We start from the raw sequence: 18,653 nt of genomic DNA, 5'->3' as shown, positions 1-18,653 counted from the left end.
ATTTACTGAGTTCATCGAGGGCCTCCCCTATGCAAAGTGGACTCCCATCTTACTTAAGCCTCATTGAAGGACAATTTGAGCAACCCCTAAATGATGGGCACAAGAACCCAGTAAGGTAGCCATTTCTGCAGCATTGCAGATGAAATTGAGGCCAAGAAAGGTTAAACCTTCTGTCTGGGATGACATCTAAGAAATGAGGATGTAATTGGAACCCAGGTTTCCCTGTCCCCAAGTCCCCCCTCCCACCACACACACAGCAGCAGAGGGAAAAGATCACCATCTCAGCAGCTCTGAGCCCACACCATGTGGCTTGCTACTCTGCTTCTGGACAAGGGGCCCTTACCTGCTGGCCTTTGTCCAGGACATCTGCTCTCAACAGCAGCATATGCCCCAGGAATGGCAGCCCCCTTGACAAGCACCCTGGAGAGGAAGGGCAGCATGGTTTCTGCCAGGGAGGTAACCCCAGGGCAAGTGCGAGGCAGACCTGAGCATGCTGGCTTCTTAGCCTGTCACCCTCTGTGTGGGTTCCCTTCACACTGTGCCCCTCCCACCCCTGCACATCAAGAACTTGCCCTCTCCCTACCTTAATAAATTCAAACCCCATTCCTGCAAAGTTAGAAATTGGAGAGAGACCCTACCCAAAGGGAGAATTAATAAATTTTCGATGTCGGGTAAGAAGAGCTGGGACTACAAACTCAATTCCCCTTATGTGCCCTCGCCCCCTTTTGCCAACCTAAAGACAGATACCTGATTTTGTTGTGGAAGTGATTCCAGGTAACCACCTCTCAATGCAGTTAAGAGGAAGAAGGAAACTTCCCACACCTTCCAGAGGCTTCTGTGCTCCTTAGCAACACAGCCCCAACCTGCTGAGGCTGGCCGGGGCTTTGTTACTCTTTCTTGCAGGCCTTTCTTTTTCTGCCAGAGGTGGCTGCTCAGAGCAGAAGGGACCCGTGCCCATTCAGAGCTTGGCCCCAGGTTAGTGCAGAAGGGGATCAAAGTCTTTCCTTTCAGAGTGACACTCACCGGTGCCAGAGGATTCCAGGGCCCTCTGGGATAACCTTCCCTGTTTACCATCTCCCACTGGAGAAATGAGCAGTAGCATTGAATTCCTGGACTCTCTATCTAACAGTATGGGGTCAAGCAATTATGGCAAGCAGAGAAGTTATTAAAAGGTAAAATCTATTTTTAGGAAATCAACAGCAAACTGAGGACAAGGCATGAGAAAATAATATTAGCCCTCTAGGACTCCTTTCTGCTTCTGACTCATGCTATCAGACCTCAGCGCACAAGCAACCCATCCCAGTGAGGGCAGAGAAAGGGCAGGCCCTTTCCCCACAGGAGGTATGTCGCAGGAGCAAAGCCTGCTGCAGGTGGAGTGAAGTCTGGGAGGAGAGGAATTTATGCCAGGAAGGCTGCCATGGCCCACGGGTAAGGGACACAAAAGAGATACAGCTAAAAACGGCAGTCTTAGAACATAAATTATTCAAAACCATGAGACTGTTTAACTGAGAGTTTCAAAATGAGAGACAGCCATTGCGCACTCTTCCAAGTTTAAGGACTTGGAGGGAAAGTGTATTAATTTCCTAGGGCTACCATAACAAATTACCATAAACTGGGTGGCTTAAAACAAGAGAAATATATTGTCTCATAGTTCTGGAGGCCTGAAGTTCAAACTCATGGTGTGGGCAGGGTTGGTTCCTTCTGGGGGTTCTAAAGGAAAAGCTGTTCCATGTCTCCTTCTCAGCTTCTGGGGGCTGGTGGCAGTCCATGGTGTCCCTTGGCTCATAGACACATCACTCCAATCTCTGCTCTGTCTTCATGTGGCCTTTCCCTCTGTGTGTCCCTGTGTCCCAAATATCCTTCTCCTTTTGTAAAAGTAGAAACCCCCCCCATGCTCATGTATACACTTTAGAACTTTGTTTTCTCTCTATAGTTCGCCCTTAATGATTAACTAAGATTGTATCAAAAGCTGACATCCTGTGTCACCCAATACATTTACCTGTATAAACCCCGGCTCTCTATAAACCCCATCCTTCCGTCGATCAGGGAGGCAGCTGGGACATACCCTTTGTCTCCCAGTCAATGTCTTCCAAAATAAAAAGCCTTTCCTTTAAGTTCTGTCCAGCAAGTGTGACTGGCGATCCTGCAGCGATGAGCATGCAGGCCCACACGGGTCAGAATGCCCCTGACCAAGCCGGCCTCTCACATGCTGACTGACGCTGAAGAGGAAGCCTACAGGACTCGTTCAACAGCACTTTCTCTTATAAGGATACCAGTCATTGGATTTAGCACCTACTCTACTCCAGGACGATCTCATCTTGGGATCCTCAATTTCGTTACATCTGCAAAGACCCTGTTTCCGAAAAAGGGCATATCACAGGTACCGAGGGTTAGACTTGGACATATCTTTCTAGGGGACACTATTCAGCCCACTACAGAAGGGTAACCAACTCACCCTGAAAAAGAACAGGGAAATTCACCTAAGTTCCAGCAAGGGCAGTTTAAATTGGATGGCATCTTTCTGATGGCAAGTGTTGAAGATGCTTCACACGTGTCAGGGGGAGGGACAAATGACCCCTGGAGACAGCCCAAGGATTCCCGTACTATGTTCATGTAGAAAAGCAAAGGGGATCGCAGAGATCAGCAACGCCTAGGACAAAACATCACTGAAATATTGCTAGAGCTATAACTCTCAACAATAAAGACTTCTGCAAAGACACCGTGACAAAGAATTGAGACCCTTCCTGTGTACCCAGAATTTAACTCTCCAGCCTCCTCTGAGCAACCTGCAACAGTATTAAATGGTTTTGAGGCAAAATAATAATAATAATAATAATAATAATAATAATAATAATAATAATAATAAATGGATCTACGTATATCCCTATTCTACTGTACTTTCTAGAAATCCTAGTGCTGGGGAAAAAAAAAAAGACTCTTGGTTTAAAATGATTTTATATACTGTATTTGTTTCAACTGCTACTTTCCAGGCTTCCTGTGTTGTGTTTTCTTCTTAGGTCAAGGGAAACAAGAGCTAAATGAATCACTCTTACTAGAGTTATTATGTCATTATGTTTTGAGACAAAAACACCTGAAAAGAGTAATATCTGAAAAGATTCGCAATTTTCCTCAAATCAAATTCCCAGTGGCTCTCAAAGAGGAAATGAGAGAGAAAGGCAATCTACGAACTTGGGGCTTTAAATAGGAACATCAGATACCTCCACACCACCCCAGAGGAGCACAGAGAGCGTGGGAGTTAGAATACTGCTGCAGAAGCTTCATTTGGGGGCCTGAGTTGAAGTTTAAATTGCATTTTAATTTACTATGCTGGTTCAATTCCTCTTTCATGGTCTTGGGGGTTAGCCACCCAAAAAGTGGCCAACTTCCTAGCAACTCCCTCCAAACATGGAAAAACCGATTGCAAGACCAGGTCGCCCTCTGCAGGGCACAAAAGGACATGAGGTTTCTTTCATGCAAGACTCTAAAACAGCACGGTAACTCCTACACACTCCATGGCAGGAAAGAGAACTGTTCCACCTAGAATGAATTTGTTTGTTTTGTAAGCAATGCAGGGTTAGAGGGCTAGAGGGCTATGTCTAACATTATTGCCCGAGCATTCAGAATCAATCTGAAGCTACTAGCTAAGGGTCGATGGTGTCTTGTGACCAGGCACATGGAAGCAAACGGTGGTGAGCCTGGTTCTGGCAGGGTCTCCACCTGGATAAGAGTCAGAGTGTTTCTTGACCAATAGAAATCTTGAAGCTATCATGTCCAAACCCTCCCTTTCAGATGAGGAAATCCAGTCCTAGAATCTATGACCCTCCTGCAAATGCCCAGCTGAGACCGGAATCCTGGCTTCTCTATTCTCATCCCTACTCCTCCTCCCACAAGGGCAAGCAGCAATCTCAGGAGGAAGGAAGAAACCTCAAGAGAGAAAACCTGCCCAGGATCTAGTATCCTGGAGCTTTGCCCGGCCTTTTTTGATGCAGGACTTTGCTAGGACCTGCAAACGCAGTTCTATCCTTTTATAAGAAAGTTCTGTTGAATTATCCAGGCAAATCCTGGCTTATTCTGGGTGTGCAGACTTTGTTTGTATCCAACATTCGCTAGAGCTCTCTGTGTGATGCCATGTTAGACTGGATGTTCTGGGGAGGCACAGCTCTGTGGTTTTTGCTCCCAGTTATATTCCTCCCCACTAATGTCCAGTATTTGTAGAATTTATCCCAATAAATGAGCATGCCTTAAACATTTTTTCATGCAGTTGGGATCATTTTACACTGAGCTGGTCACACTCCCTCTCCTGCTCCTACTTATAACAAACAGTATACATTTAATAGATAACTAGCCAAAGTTATAAGTGCTGGGCACAGCTGCATAGAAATCACACTGGATACCTACTGAGTGAGCCAATCCCGACATGCGAAGTATTTCTTATGGTCTATAATCTGCATTAAAACTAAAACTTCAGCTGATAACACCAAGGTCAAGGGTTCAGATCCCCCAAAACTGGCCAGCCACCAAAAACAAAACAAAACAAACTATACATATAAAAGTAAAACTTCAATGAAACCACTCTGTATGACACTATAATGGTTGGTACATGTCATTACACATTTGTCAAAACCCATAGAATGTACAACACCAAGAGTGAACCCTAAGGTAAACGAAGGACTTTGGGTGATTATGGTGTCCATCTAGGTTCATGGATTGAAACAAATGTACCACTCTATGGAGGGGGGTGTTGATAGTAGCGGAGGCTGGGGGTGGGGAAGGAGGAACGAGGGCACATGGGAACTCTGTACTTTCTGCTCAATTTTGTTGTGAACCTAAAACTGCTCTAAAAAATAAAGTCATAAAAGTGAAAACTAATGAATTTATGAACAGTAAGTTTTTGCCCAACCCAGTTCCCATGGTAAATGAGAAAAGGACTTCCAAATGTACACAGCACAAGCCATATGACAGACCCCCACAGTGCCCTGTCTCAAGAAGAAAGGTCCAGGTGGGCTCCAAGAGAGACAGTGGCTAAGGGATATGCATAGCCAGGGAGGCTTGGAGGAGAGAGGAGGAATAGGGACTCCCAGGGTTCAGGTGATTGTATCTGCAGAAGGCGGAGAGGCTACCAGGGGAAGCCAGGCCCATCTCCTCCAGAGAAGAGGAGGAATTGCCCTCATCTCAAAGTTTACAGAAAACACTGCCTATGTCAGGAGAAAGCTACTCTTGCCAATCAGCAGCACAGCACTGGGAGGCGTGATGCGAAAGCACAGGCTGGCCGTGGTCCCACGCTCAGAAGCCTTCAGTCTAGCTGAGGAAAAGCAGAGTGCCACTATGTGGGTTTCCTGTGGCTGCTGTAGCAAATGACCCGAACTTAGTGGCTTGAAACAAATTAAGTTCATTGCCTTACAGCTCTGGAGGTCAGAAGTCCACCATGGATCTCATGGGGCTGACATCAAAGTGTCAGCAGGGCTGGGTTCCTTCTGGAGACTCTGAGGGGAGAGTCTGTCTCCCTGAATTTTCCAGCTTTTAGAGGCAGCCTACAGTTCGAGGTCTGTGGCCCCTTCCTGCATCTTCAAAGCCAGCAGCGTAACATCTTCCAATCTCTCTCTTTCTCTCTCTCTCATCTCTGCTTCTGACATCACATCTCCTTCTCCGACTCTGACCCTCCTGCCTGCCTCTTATAAGGACACTTGTGATTACACTGGGCTCACCCAGATAGCCCAGGATAACCCCCATCTCAAGGTCCTTACCTTAATCACAGCTACAGAATCCCTTTTGCCACGTAAGGAACATATTCACAGGTTCTGTGTATTAAAACACGGACATCTTTGGGCACTTATTATTCTGTCTACTATATCCACCAAGCCATTAAGTGCTAAGTTATATGGTGATAATTTTACTCAAAGAGATAAATTTGAACCATTCTGAACTATTCCAGCCCCTTTTCAATGCCAACATGCCTCAGAAGTATTCAGACTCAGCTAATTTTTGCCACCTCCTAGAACAGTGGTTCTCAATGGGAGGGGGAGACGATTTTGCTCCCCAGGAGACATTTAACAATATCTGGAGACATTTCGGGTTGTCGTAACTGCATGAGGAGGTGCTCCTGGCATTGAGTGGTAGAGGCCAGAGATGCTGTTCAACACTCTGCAATGCACAGGACAACCTTGCCCAGCCCCTCTACCCTACCACAAAGAATGATCCAGCCCTAAATGTCAAAGGTGACAGGCTGAGAAACCTGCTGTAGAATTCTAGAGAGGGATATTGTATTTAGTTTGTTTCTGTTGCTAATAACAGAATATCTGAAATTGGGTAATTTATAAAGAAACGAAATTTATTTCTTACAGTTTTGGAGGCTGGGAAGTTCATGGTCCCGGGGGCACATCTGGTGAGGGCCTTCTTCTGGGCGGTGGCTCTCTACAGATTCCCATGATATCACATGGTGAGAATGACCAGAGCAAGAGCTACCTTCTCACCCACTCTCCCTATAAAGCCATCAGAACCACACCCATTACTCCATGAATGCATCAATCAGGTACAGTCCTCACAATCTAATCACCTCTTAAAGGCCCCACCTTTCAAACACCATAATCAGATTTCCCACCCTCTTAGCACTGTCACGATGGGGGCCATTCCATCCACAGCAAGTATGTCAAAGAGCAAGGTTCTTGGCCACAGAAGAGGGAAACAAGAAGTTCCACTGCTCTTGCAGAATAAAAAAGACTGAAAACTACAGTGTCAGGGATGGCACAGGTGCCCAACGACTCCCAGAGGCAGATACTCTCCCCAGAAGACATACTGACTCTGCGACTCCCACCTCTCCCTTCTTAGGCAGCTATGAATGACCCAGTACTTGTGTCCCCCTGCACAGCCCCTGCTCCATCCTACTGCTTCCCCCTCCCCAGGACCTGTGACTGCTGCTTTATTCGCCTAGCACAGGCACTTGAAGGTACTTTATTGCCTTGAAATATTTTTAATCTCATTTTTCTTGCATGAAATGAGATTCACTCTGCAGCACCCCAAGGTCATTTTTCATCTCTTCACTCCCAGCGACACTGCAAAGAGTGCGCTGAGACCTTTCTTCAGCAGGCTTTGTCATTTTTCCCATTTTCAAGCATAAGTGTTAATACGCGCAGGCTCGACTGGGTGTAAATTGGCTTTACCATGGATACCTTGCAGGTTCCAATAACATAGAGAGACAAGCAGTAAAAAATATGCACAGAAGAGCATAATTTCAGAGACAGAGACAGACAAGACTGAATCAGCAAACACCAGGACCTGCAGGCCTACTTCCCTACATAACATCTCAGCTCCTCGCTTTAATTTCAAGTGCACTGGGAAGTGTAAACAATTTACTCCTTCCTGAGGCCTTCCAAAACCATCCTTACCCACTCTCCACATTTGGTAACATCAACCCTTAACTCTACAAGACCTTCAACAAAGGGGGTATATGGTGATATATGAGGGCACTTCAAAAAGTTTGTGGAAAAATAGAATTAAAAGATAATATACCATACTGGCAAGCTGCCAAAAAAAAAAAAGAGGGAGAGAGAGAATATGAATCTTTCCATGAACTTTTGAAGGACCCTCATACTCCCCACACCCTGATAATGTGATGCTTTGACAAGCTTCTCCAATGTGCTTCAGTCACTAAATCTGCTTAGACAGGATCAAAGAAAAAATATATCATATGCTGAATTCAACGTCTAAAATCTAGTCAATCTGACAATTTAAAGCACCTAGGCAAAGGCTCTGTTGAGAGGCAACCAGACCAAGCACAGTGCAAAGAACCCTGCTCTGGAGCTGGCTGTGCCACCTACCTGCCCCTCTGAGGCAAGTCCCCATCGCTCTGAGCTCCGTCCCTGAGGCTTCACATAAGGATACTAATCCATCTCCTGATTCTTGCGCTGAGTTCTTGGAAGGCTCAAGTAAGAATGTACTTGGAAGGGCTCTAAAAGTCAGGTTATATAAATGTCATGTTTTATTCTACCAAGTAGCGCTGCAGGAGGAGAATTATTTTCATTCAAAAGCACTGGCAACAGAAATGGCCTCAGGGCCTGACCAACACAGAACTCCAGGGAGAAGATACAACCCAAATCTGAACTTGACCAAGCTGGCCTGAGTCCTCACTGCAATTTGGCTGACTCAGTCTTGATATGGGCATATAATTAACCTCTCCAAATCACGTTTTCAAGCAATAACAGGAATAAGACTTGCTCTTTGCATTTGGGGGTAAAATATGTGCTTTAGAAAGGATGAAATACCATGCCAAAGTAAGTGGGTACATTCCTCATAGCTTACCTAGTCAAAACCCAAGCCCTGCTAAGCCTAGCCTGCGCATGTGTGGTGCTCACACTGAAACGTAAGCAACGCCTTCCTATCCTTCATGACCAATATCAGTACAACAACCAGTCGGAGCTGAGGCTCACACTTGCCCCAAGTTACTCGTGGTTTGGATTAGGAATTGATGCATGTTTACAGGCCTGGGTTTAAAATGGCCAAAGAAAGGAAAACAAGCCTAGAGCTATAAGCAGAGGCTGGAGAGACCCAATATCTTGAAAATAAGCCATATTTGTATTCATAGATAAATACTTAATGACCTGGCATGAGTTCCATCAATACAGAAAATGTGTTCACCCACTCCCCACTGTGTTCTGCACAATAGATCGTCTCTTGCTGCCCTGAATTCCATTTCCCATAATCATTCTAACAAAAAGGACAGATAAGTCCTTGTGTGGAACAATCTATCAGAGGCAGTCACGAAAGCATCTAAAGTATCTAACAATATCTGCAAAGAAGTAGCTAAACTATCTCCTTTTGAAAAACTGATATACCATTCACTCATTATATGTGTGTAATTCAGTGATTCCTTAGAAAACTTAGAGTTGTGCAACCATTACCACAATCCATTTTTAGAATATTTTCATCACTCCAAATAGTTTCCTTGTACCCTTTTGAGTTAATCCCTGTTCCCACTCCTAGGTGACTACTAATCTGCTTTCCGTGCTTTCTGTTCTTGTAAGTGTGACTTTTCTGGACAAATTGATGTCGGAGATGCAGGTCCTTGGATTTCCCAAGGGAAGAATCTCATCAGGAACCCACAATAACTTCAAGCTCACGTGGCAGATTCATTTACACTCAAAGTTTATTGCAAAGTGAAAGTACACGCAGAAGGATGGACCTCCTTGCTAGAGAGGAGCGCCCTGTGAACTCTTAGGGAAGAGTTTATATGTTGTTCTGGGATGGGGGTGTTTCTCTATCTTAACTAAGGGCAGGAATATTCAAGAAAAAGGGGGAGAAAAAGGAGGCTTTAGGTGTTCTTCCAAGTGTAAACTCTACTCTAGGAAAAGGGATTTTGGGTGCTTGTGGTTTTGTTTTCTGCTCAGAAAACCACAGGGTTCTGAAGGAGGGTGGGTTGATCAATAGCGTGATTTAGCTGCTGCTAGCAGGTGTTAGCTAGTGCAGCCTCCCTAGAGCAAGTCCCTCTTCTGTCCTGCCTCGATTTCATGCACATGGAATCATAAAACATGTAGTCTTTTGTGTCTGGCTTCCTTTACATTTTGAGGTTCATCCATGTTGTAGCGTGTGATCAGGTTTTTTTTATTGCTGACTAGCAGTATTCCATTGTATGGATAGACCACTTTTGTTTATCCATTCATCTGATGATGGCATGTCAACTGTTCCTAGCTATTATAAATAACGCTGCTGTTGGGGCTCAGAAAATGATACTCCAAAATAAGGCGCTTTGACATGCTGGACTAAATAAGCAGCCTCCAGGTCTCTCTCTGACCTCTGATTGTTTTGTATGGCTCTCGTGCACATTAATAAATTTGTTATGTTTTTCTGTTATTAACCTGTCTTTTGTTACAGGGGTGTCAACTGTGACCCTTTATGATGGAGAGGAAAGTGATCACCCCCTTTCAGCTCCTACACTGCCATGGACATTCAAATTTACAATGTGGGTAAATTCCTAGAAGGGCTGAGTCATATGGTAAGTTTATGATTAACATTTTGAGAAACTGCCAAATTCTCTTGTAAAGTGGATGTACCATTTTACAGTCCCACCAGCAATATTTAAGGGTTCTAGTTTCTCAAATCTTCACCAACACTTCTTATTTTCTACCTTTTTTATTATAGTAATTCTAGTGGGTAGTGGTATCTCATGGTGGTTTTAATTTGAGCATCTTTTCATGTGTCTATTAGCCATTCATGTATCTTCTTTGGTGAAATCAAATTGTTTGCCCATTTTTTAATTGGGTTTTCTTATTATTAATGAGTTGTAAGTGTTCTCTATATATTCTGCATACAAGTGGTTTTTTAATCTGATACATAATTTGCAAATATTTTCTCCTGGTCCGTGGCTTCTCTTTTCATTTTATGGATGTTCTCTTTGTGTGTGTGTGTATGGCTGGCCAGTACGAGGGGTGTGTGTGTGTGGCTGGCCAGTACAGGGTGTGTGTGTGTGTGTGAGTGTGTGTGTGTGTGTGTGTGTGTGTGTGTGTATGGCTGGCCAGTACGGGGAGTGTGTGTGTGTGTATGGCTGGCCAGTACGGGGTGTGTGTGTGTGTGTATGGCTGGCCAGTACGGGGTGTGTGTGTGTGTGTGTGTGTGTGTGTGTGTGTGTGTGTGTGTGTGTGTGTGTGTGTGGCTGGCCAGTACGGGGTGTGTGTGTGTGTGTGTGTGTGTGTGTGTGTGTGTGTGTATGGCTGGCCAGTACGGTGTGTGTGTGTGTGTGTGTGTGTGTGTGTGTGTGTGTGTGGCTGGCCAGTACGGGTATCCAAATCCTTGAGCTAATTATAACATCATACATACTCTTGAATGTTATCTCTTAAAGCACAAAATTTTTAAATTTTGATCAAGTCCAATTTATCAATTTTTTGCATTGTGCTCTTGGTGTCATATCTCAGAACTCTTAGCCAAGCCCATGAAGATTTCTTCCAATGTTTTCACCTAGCAATTTTATGGTTTTAGCTCTTGCCATTAGGTCTATGATCCATTTTGCTTTAATTTTTTTTTTCTTGGCAGCTGGATGGTACAGGATCCGAACCCTTGACTTTGGTGTTATAACACCACACTCTAACCAACTGAGCTAACCTGCCAGCCTGCTTTAATTTTAATGTATGGTGTGAGTCTAAGTTCTTTTCTTTGGCATGTGGATTTCCAATTGTCCTAGCACCATTTGTTGAAAACACTATCCTTTCCCCCTTTGAATTATCTTGGCACCTTTGCCAAAAATTAATTGACCGTAAATGTAAGAATTTCTGGATTCTCAATTCTTTTCCATTGATCTATCCTTGTGTCAACACTGCACTGTGTAAATTATTGTGCTTTCATAGTAAGTTTTAGAATAAAAAATGAGTCCTCCAAACTTGTTCTTTTTCAAAATTGTTTTGCCTATTCCAGGTCCTTTGGATTTTCCTGTAAATTGGAAGGTCAATTTGTCAATTTCTCCAAAAAATATCCTGCTGGGATTGCCTTGAATTTATAGATAAATGTGGTAAGAATTGCCATCTTGACAATATTGAGTCTTCCAACCCATGAACATGAAATGTCTCTTTAGATCTTCTTTATTTAGATCTTCTTTAATTTCTCTCAGCAATGTTTTGTAGTTTTCAAAATACAAGAAATGCCGAACTCATTAGTTCTAGGAGGTTTTTTTGTGTGTGGATTCTTAGGATTATTTACATACAAGATTATGTCACCTGCAATTAACAGTCTTATTTCTTTTGCAATCCAGGTGCTGCCTTTTTGGTCCTAAGAAAAAAGTGGTAAAAGTGTCTATCTTGCCTTGCTTCTGATCTTAGGGAAAAAGTATTCAGTCTTTCACCTTAAGCATGATGTTAACCTAATAGATGCCCCTATTAGGTTGAAGTTCTCTATTCCTACTTTGTTGAGAGGTGTTTATCTTTTATTTCTCATCATGAATGGATGTTGCATTTTGTCAAGTGCTTTTTCTGCATCTTGTGAAATGATCATGTAATTTTTGTCTTTTATTCTATTAATATGGTGTATTAACTGTGGTATAAGAAAACATATATTTAGGGCCAGTCCATGGCTCACTCAGGAGAATGTGGTGCTGATAACAACAAGGCCACGGGTTTGGATCCCATATAGGGACGGCCGATTAGCTCACTGGGTGAGCATGGTGCTGACAACACAAAGTCAAGGGTTAAGATCCCCTTACCAGTCATCTTTAAAACAAAAAAAGAAAGAAAATATATATTTGGTCTTTGTTCTGGCTCGTAAAACCCCAGGAATTTCATGAGTGACGTAAGTCTTTTGTTATTCATAATGAGCCCCTCTCAAGCATACCTGAGTAGTCACGTGTCACACACAATGGTGGTCCCATAAGATTATAATGCCTACATCATCCAGGTTTGCATAAGTACACTCTATGATGTTCTCACAATGACAAAATCTCCTAACAACATGTTTCTCAGAACGTGTCCCCATCATTAAGCAATGCATGACTGTATATGCTAATAAGATGAGCCTTGGTGGGTCTTTAGAAAACTTCAAGATGGCAGCTGGTTGCCAGAGGAACCAACTACATGATTACAGGGCTGGAACTTCAGCCTCAGATCCTTCACCTCAGGGAGGGGAGAGAAACAGGAGACTGAGTTCAATCACCAATGGCCAGTGATTTAATCAATCATTGATTTAATAAAATCTTGATAAAACCCTTGAACAATGAGGCTCAGGAAGCATCTGGATTGGTGAACACATCTATGTACTGGGATGCTGCCCTCCCACCACCTGAGCTAACCGACCAGCCCCTGAGTTATATCCATTATAAGAAATCTGTATTAGTAGTGCCTTCCTGAGTTCTGTGAGTTGTTCTAGCAAACTATCAACTATGCCAGACTTGTGACTGGCATCTGAAGTGGGGGCAGTCTTGTGGGACTGATCCTTCAACTTGGGTCTATGCTAATCTTGGGTAATTAGTGTCAGAATTTAATTGAATTGTAGGACACTCAGTTGGTGTTGGACAATTATTGGTGTTGGAAAATGATGCAATTATATTAATTGATGTTTGGATGTTTAACCCATCTTGCATTCCTGGGATAAATCCAACATGGTCATGGTGTATTAATCCTTTTTATATGTTTGTTTTGTCTTTATTAAGTTTGCTAATATTTTGGCCTCTGTGTTCATGAGGGATATTTGTCTGTAGTTTTCCTTTCTTGTGATATCTTTGGCTTTGTATCAGGGTCACACTGGCCTCATGGGCTGAGTTGGAAAGTGTTTCCCCCCTCCTCCCTTTTCTGAAAAGAATATGTGAAGGATAAGTACTATCCCTTCTCTAAATACTTGATAAAATTCACCAGTGAAGCCATCGGGCCCTAGAGTTTTCTTTGTAGGAATATTTTTAATTACTGTTTAAATGTCTTCACTCGTTATAGATCGAGTCAGAGTTCCTATTTCTTCTTGAGTTAGGTTGTGTCTTTCTAGGAATTTGTCTATTTCACCTAAGGTGTCTAATTAATTCTCCTTCTCCTTTTGAGGTTAACTTGCATTAATGTTGAATGTATTTAATGTTGGAAGTTGCAATATTCACTTATTTATTCTTGCTCACTACTAAATTTAAACCAGCATTGGTCTTTGCAGAGTCATTACAGTGCCTCTCACCTACCATACGTTTGTGATGGGTATGGTATTTATAGAGGGATAAATACAGGAAATTCTAAGTATACCTTCCACAATGAAACACAGAAACACGCCTCAGGTTATTTCACTGCAGTCAATCCGTTCTGTAGCAGTAAGAAAGGTTTACGTACAGCTATACACTGCACTCATGGTTCTGCAGCCAGAATAAATAATGATGGGCCACAAAGGAGTTTTTTCAAACAGGTTATTATGGGCATCATTTTCTTTCTTTAAAAAAAGATTAATAGCAGCAACAGTCCATTGCGAGTTGGCTATTACCCACAGATGAACAGCCCATGTAACACAGAGAGACCACAGCACAAGGTAGAAGGCTGTTTAATCGAAGAGAATTCCTAGGTGACCCTTACCAAGGCAATTCTTCCCTCTCTCTGCCAGAATAAGTGATTTCTTACTGGACACTTAAGCCAGCTTCTGGACTTTTTATCTCCTTTAAGGATACCACTTGATACCACTTTAGTCCTTTAGGTCCGAGAAAATCCTTTTAGCTAGATACTTAGTAAAAAGATAAAACAAGAAAATTTAAGCCTACAGGAGTGGCTGGAACAGCAAGAAGGTAGGAGAAATCATGGGGAGAAGGGGTATGAGATGATGCATCTGATCAGGTAAGAAAACACACTGGAGTTTTGTTCCCCAACAGAAGATCTTGATGACCTTTAAGCTTTGGGCAGGGTTGGGGGTGGAGATACAGCATTTAGGACATAGATGTATGGTTCTGTGCTATAACTGTGAACTATGAAGGCTTTTATATTCCAGAAGAGTATTCTAAGTTTTAAATGTTCAAGGTTCCTTTCATGTCTACGCTTCATGATTCTAGAGCTTCCAATCTGAATCTATTACTTTTCTATATTTTCAAAATCATAATAGAGCCAGAGCTCATCAGTTGCTAACTACTTACTGGGAGTCACCTCAGAGCTATATAGCTCAGACCTTGTTGTGACATAAGTATATATTGTCTTTGTCCCTGGTGGCACAGAGCTCCTAAAACCCTTGGAATTTCCTGAGTGATAGGAGTGTCTTTAGTTATTTATAAAGAGCCCCTTTTGATCACAGCTGAGTTTATGTTCATGAGGTGACTTATCACAGGGCCCCTAGATAGCCTCAGGACAGGCTGGTCACCGGAAAGACCAGGTGATTTATTTGAGGGTTGGAACTTTCAGCCCCACCCACCAACTTCCTGCAAGGAGGTGGGAAGAGAGTAAACACTGAGCTGTGTAAAAACTCTTGAACAAGGAAATTCGATGACCTTCGAGTTTGTGAACACGTGAAGGTGCTGGGAAGGAGGCACGCCGGGGAGGGCACGGAGGCTCCACACCCACCACCCCAGACCTCGCCCTCTGCATCTCTTCCACTTGGCTGTTCCCGCACTGTATCCTCTATAATAAACTGGTAATAGTAAGCAAATTGTTTTCCTGAGTTCTGTGAGCCATTCCAGAAAATTATCAAACATGAGTTGAGGGTTCTGGGAACCCCCCAATTTTATAGCTGGTCAGTCAGAAGTATGGATGATTCAGACTCATGACTGGCATCTGACATGGGGCAGCCCAGTGGGACGGAACCCTTACTTAACCCTTACTTAAACTAACTACCTTCGGGTAGTTAGCGTCAAGCTAAATTGTTGGACACCCAGCTGGTATTGAATTGGCTGGTGTGGGGGGGGGACAACCCACACATTTGGTGTTGGAAGTGTGGAGGTCAAAAAGATCATCAGTGTAGTCAATGTAGAGGATACGTATAAAACAATAGTCTTTCCCCCCCAGGGGTTAATCTAGTTGTGAGAACAAAGAAAATGCATGGGAAAAAGGAAGCAACACAAGACAAGATACAGCCTATAGGAACTTCAGTAAAGTCAGGGACCTGTTGTGGTCAGGAAAGGATTCACAGGGAGGTACGGCTTGTGGCAGGCCCTGAAAGATAAAGAGGATTTGGATAGAAGGAAGGGGAAAGATGGGTCATTCCACAAAGAAACAATATGAGCAAAGTCAGAGATGCTGGAGTAGGTAGAATGTATTTATGAGGCAAAAATAAAATAGACTTGTCTACAGAAAAGGGTATGTTTTGGAGACTAGCTTGGTTTTGCAGCCTTGAGGTTTTGGTGTTGCATGGAGCAGGCATGGTTTAGCAGTGTTAGGGTAAGGTAGGAACAAGTTTTAGAAGCTGTTCAATATCAGGCTAAGAAGTTTGAGCTTGATCTGGTAGGAATTTAGGAACAACCAACATTTTCTGAATGGAGAAATTTAATGAAAATTATAACATCCCTCATCTTCCTTCTATCATCAGCAATCATGAAAGAAGAGTACATTTTCATCAGATAGGATTTCTTAAAAATCCATCTCTCTCTACTATTGCTGCTGTAGCAAATTACAACACAAACTTATCTTTCAGTGTCGGGGGTCAGAGTCCACAATGGGCCTCATGGGCTAAAATTGAGATGTCAGCAAGGTCTTCTGGAGGCTCTAGGAGAGAGTCTGTTTCCCTTTCTCATCCACCTTCTAGAGGCCGTCTGCATTCCTTGCCCCTGGCCCTCCTGCCTTCCTCTTTCACTTGTAAGGACCCTGAGATTCCAATGGGCCCATGCAGATAATACAGGTTAATCTCCTCATCTCAAGGTCAGCCAATGAGCAGTCTTAATTCTATCTGCAACTCTAATTTCCCCCTGCCATGTAACTAATATATGCACAGGTTCTGGTGATTAGAACATGGATACATTTGGCGGGCGGGCGGGGGGGTGGGGGGGGGTCCTTATCCTGCCTGCCACACTCCCCCTAGTAACTGGAAAATAAGTTGGCTTTCTATTGCCTTGGCTGTGACAATCCTGGCATACTGTGATGACAGCCACCTGTGACACACACAGCTGGCATGCAGCTTCAGACCATCTGAAGTTTAATTATCTGCCATCTTAAGTATATTACTTGATCTCTGTGTGCCTAGATTTTCTCATCTATAAAATGGGTATAATAATGGTCCAGGCTGGCCAGTTAGCTTAGTTGGTAGAGCATGGTGCTGACAACATCAAGTCAAGGGTTAAGATCTCCTTACTGGTCATCTTTAAAAAAAATAAATAATAATAATAATAATAATAATAATAATAATAATTACTTGTAAAGTGCTTAGAACAGTGCCTGCTATACAGTTAAGCACTTTTTATAGTCAAGTCTGTAGACAAAGGGCACGATGGCACCGTCTGAATGTACTCCAGTGTATCTAGCACAGGAAGGGTTTAGCATGAATAGACATGAATAATCATGCCCTGCACTGGGCTACTCACCTTTCACGAGTTCCCATGATTATGCTGAAGAATGATTATGCAGAAAGGAATAAAAGGAAAGAGCTGACCTCAGGAAAGAAACCTAACTGCCTACCAAACACAAGGCACTTCATCCTGCAGAACAATGGGATGGGCCAAATTGGTTCCTGAGTCAAAGGGTTTGTGGGTGCCAAGGTGATGTCCTTCAGTCTAAAGCAAGCTCTGGACGCAAAACAAATCATTTCCTGCAGAATCGAGCACACAGTGTAACTTTGGGTCCAGCCACCTGCAGTAGAGCTAGCCCCTACACCCCTGCACAGCCCTCCCCCCACCCCGCCCCTGCCTGGCAGGACTCAGCAGGCTCCTTACTCAACATGCCAGCTGGAAACATGTGCTGTGCTCCTCCCTTGTGTGAATGGTCCTAACCACAAAAAAAGTGGAGAGAAAAACATCTGTTTTTTCTTCAATATGTTCTCTTACAGTGTCTACAATATGAGTCATCAAGATTTTACTTTCAGTTCATGGGACAATTATCCCAAAAGATCCCTTTTAAAATGTAAAATTGAGAGAACTAAACCAATTTCTAAAAAAAAAAAAAAAGTGAAACGGACTTAGAATGTAAACAAGAAAGATTGAAGATTGGGAATATCTGACAACATTTTAAGGAAGGAAAAAAAAGAGCAACTGTGGATCGCAATGCAGTCAAAAAGAAATGCTCAAACGAGCCTCCCCTGGATTAGACTTCTCTAAAGCTGCAATCAGCTTTTTCTTTCAATTATCTGTATCAGTTCACACAGAATTAGGGCAGAACCGCTCATGGTAAGAACATCAAGACTTCCAGATTCAAGAGCAGCTCAGAGAACTCACAATCACAAGCAGGTGCACCAGGGAGGTGTTCATGGCATATGCAGACTGTTTGTATAGAACGTTGCAAAGAGTATCAAGTTTGGGGGGTACTGAAACGTTTTTGTTCCCTGGCCTACCAGATTAACACAAATATACTTCCTAGGGTCTCGGCCACGCACCCTGGACACACGCAGCCAGCCCAGCGGCAACCACCAAACTGCAGCAAGAAGGGCCCTGGGTTCCCGAGGGGCGGGGGTGCAGGGCGAGGGCTTTTGCCACACACACCCCTGACATCTGCACCCAGCACAACAATGACCAAGCCACTGCTGGAAACCGTCCCCCCCCAGGCTCCTCCGCTGGAATGAGGGGGGTGCCACAGGCCTCAATCCTGCCCCTCCTCCACCATATTTCCTTCCCCTTTCCCCTCTCCCCCTCCTTCCCAACTGCTCCGCAAAAACATCCTAGAATGTAAAAAAATATAAACAAAATTACATTTTCTTTAAAAAAAAAAAAAAAAAGCATTTCCCTTCAACGGGAAACTTAGTTTTACAGGATCTAAAACATTTAAAGGTAAAAAAATAAATTATATTTTGTTGCCATTATAAGACAAAACAGAATCTAGCATAAATCAAGGAATCCCATTCACACTTCAGGTCCTTCTCTAAGAATCAGCATTGTTACATGATTTCCATTTAGCAAAATCTGATCTAATTTAGTAATCCTTCTTCCTTCTGGTGTGATTTCACTTTTAAAAGGATAGTGACAAAGTCATCAAATCCTAGAAGCATACCAAAAATTTCCTTACCACTCTTCATCACAATGTGAATTCTTGGTCCTACACATTTGTCCACAAGCTCTACCAGCAGCAGCTGTGAGGGCTGGTAGTAGCGTTACCTGCCAT

At 43.3% G+C, this 18,653-nt stretch overlaps 1 pseudogene; it reads right to left on the bottom strand.

Annotated features, from left to right (window-relative positions):
* Positions 1-18,394: 18,394 nt before the first annotated feature.
* Positions 18,395-18,653, bottom strand: LOC134364381 (U6 snRNA-associated Sm-like protein LSm5; annotated as a pseudogene).

This window comes from Cynocephalus volans, chromosome 16 (assembly GCF_027409185.1).
Source record: "Cynocephalus volans isolate mCynVol1 chromosome 16, mCynVol1.pri, whole genome shotgun sequence".
Lineage (NCBI taxonomy): Eukaryota > Metazoa > Chordata > Mammalia > Dermoptera > Cynocephalidae > Cynocephalus > Cynocephalus volans.
Note: the sequence above shows the minus strand (reverse complement) of the source record. Positions and strands in the feature narration are given on the sequence as shown.